At 22.6% G+C, this 1817-nt stretch overlaps 1 long non-coding RNA gene across 1 annotated transcript in view; it reads right to left on the bottom strand.

The window, feature by feature from the left end:
* The window catches only part of LOC106325878, a 6139-nt gene that overhangs the window by 1119 nt on the left and 3203 nt on the right, over nt 1–1817 (bottom strand). The window lies entirely within an intron of this gene.

Genomic DNA, 1817 nt, shown 5'->3' with positions numbered 1-1817 from the left:
TTTTGATTATCAAGCAAAACATTTAGGGTTTGAGATTTGTGGTTTAGGGTTTCGTAGACCTACAACAAAGTCTATTTATCTGAAGACGTCTTTTTGAGTCTATATTTTTCAATTTGTTTTACAAAAAATCATTATATTTAAACTAAGTTAAGTTCCTTACGAATAAAAAAGTGAAATCATATACTATAACTATTAAAAAATAAAGAAATAAATTTAATAAATCATATATTAAAATTATTAAAATAATAAAGAATAAACAACAATAATTAAATTATTATAGTAGACTTCCAAAAAGGTCTACTATGTTATAGTAAGATCTACTCCAAAATTTTAATTTTAGTAGACTTCAAACGAAGTCTACAGTATCGTAAATTTTAACCTAGTTACATTTTTGTCTCCCTATATAAACAAAATTTATACAATCTCTCTAAGTGACTGCACAAGTTTTTAAAACTCTCTCCCTTCTCTCTAAAACTTTCTCTCTTCTCTCTAAAATTCTCTCAATTGCTTCTAAATCTCTCTCATTATCTTCTTTTTCTCTAAAATTTTCTCAAGTCTTTCTCACAATATTATCTTGTCATTTTAGATATTATGATTCATGGTTTTCATCTTCTCCTTTAAAAAATGTAAGTTTTAGATCTATAGATTTTAAATGTGTATTTTTATGTTTATTTCTCACAATATTATCTTTTTTTTGTAGGTATTATCACTCATGGATTTCATCATCTCCTCTAAAAATGTAAGTTTTAGATTAATAGATTTTAAATATGTATTTACATGTTTATATTCAAATAAATTTATAGATCAAGCTCTCTACATTAATTTGCTACTAGTTTACCTTATAAATTCTATTATGCAAATTATTTTCAGATTTAAAATTATTTTCACATTTCAAAATATATAGATTTTTTCAGATCTGAAAATTATCAGACAGTGTAGACTTCTAAAGAAGTTTACTAAAGCTTGCAGACTTCATATGAAGTTTACTAAACCACAAAGTTTAAGCATACAAAAATATGATTTAATTTTTTTTTCTATGTTCTTTAATAATTTTATCTTATTTTGCAGGTATTTTCTTCCATAGTTGTTCTCTTCTCTTCCTAGAAATGTAAGGTTTACATCTATAAATTTAAAATATGTGTTCTAGTATTTATATTCAAATAAAGTTACATATTAAAATTCATATTAATATGTCTTTAATTTATAACTATTTTGTCTATTAAATCATATTTTTAAAAGTTTTTTAGATTTAAACTTATTTCATATTTTTAATGTATTTATTTTTCAGATCTATTTTTTTTGATAGAGTATACTTCATTTGAAATCTACTTAAAACTTACGGTTGGTAGACTTCAAATGAAGTCTACTAGCCTTGACTTTTAAGCATATTTCATTAGAAGTTTACTCAAATATGATTTTAATTTTTATCTTATTTTCATAATTTTATTTTATTTTGCAGGTATTCTCTTCCAATGTTTTCAAATCATCTTCCCAAAAATGTAAGCTTTCCATATATTTATTATAAGATATTTTGTGTTTATAATGAACTAAATTTATAGATTCATACATTATTTTTTTGCTTTGTTACAAAGATGACAAAAAACCATTTTTGAAATATTTTTCAGAACAAAGTATTTTCAAATTTTCTAAATGCACACTTTTAGATATGAAAATTTTTCATTAGTGTAGACTTTAACTAAAGTCTACTAAACAATAACTTTACGTAGACATAATAAAAAGTCTACTAAAATATGATTTCTTTTTTTATCATATGTTTTTCTCATAACTCTATCTTATTTTGCAGGTACTTTTTCCAA

The sequence above is a fragment of the Brassica oleracea genome, chromosome C2, assembly GCF_000695525.1.
Source record: "Brassica oleracea var. oleracea cultivar TO1000 chromosome C2, BOL, whole genome shotgun sequence".
NCBI lineage: Eukaryota > Viridiplantae > Streptophyta > Magnoliopsida > Brassicales > Brassicaceae > Brassica > Brassica oleracea.
Note: the sequence above shows the minus strand (reverse complement) of the source record. Positions and strands in the feature narration are given on the sequence as shown.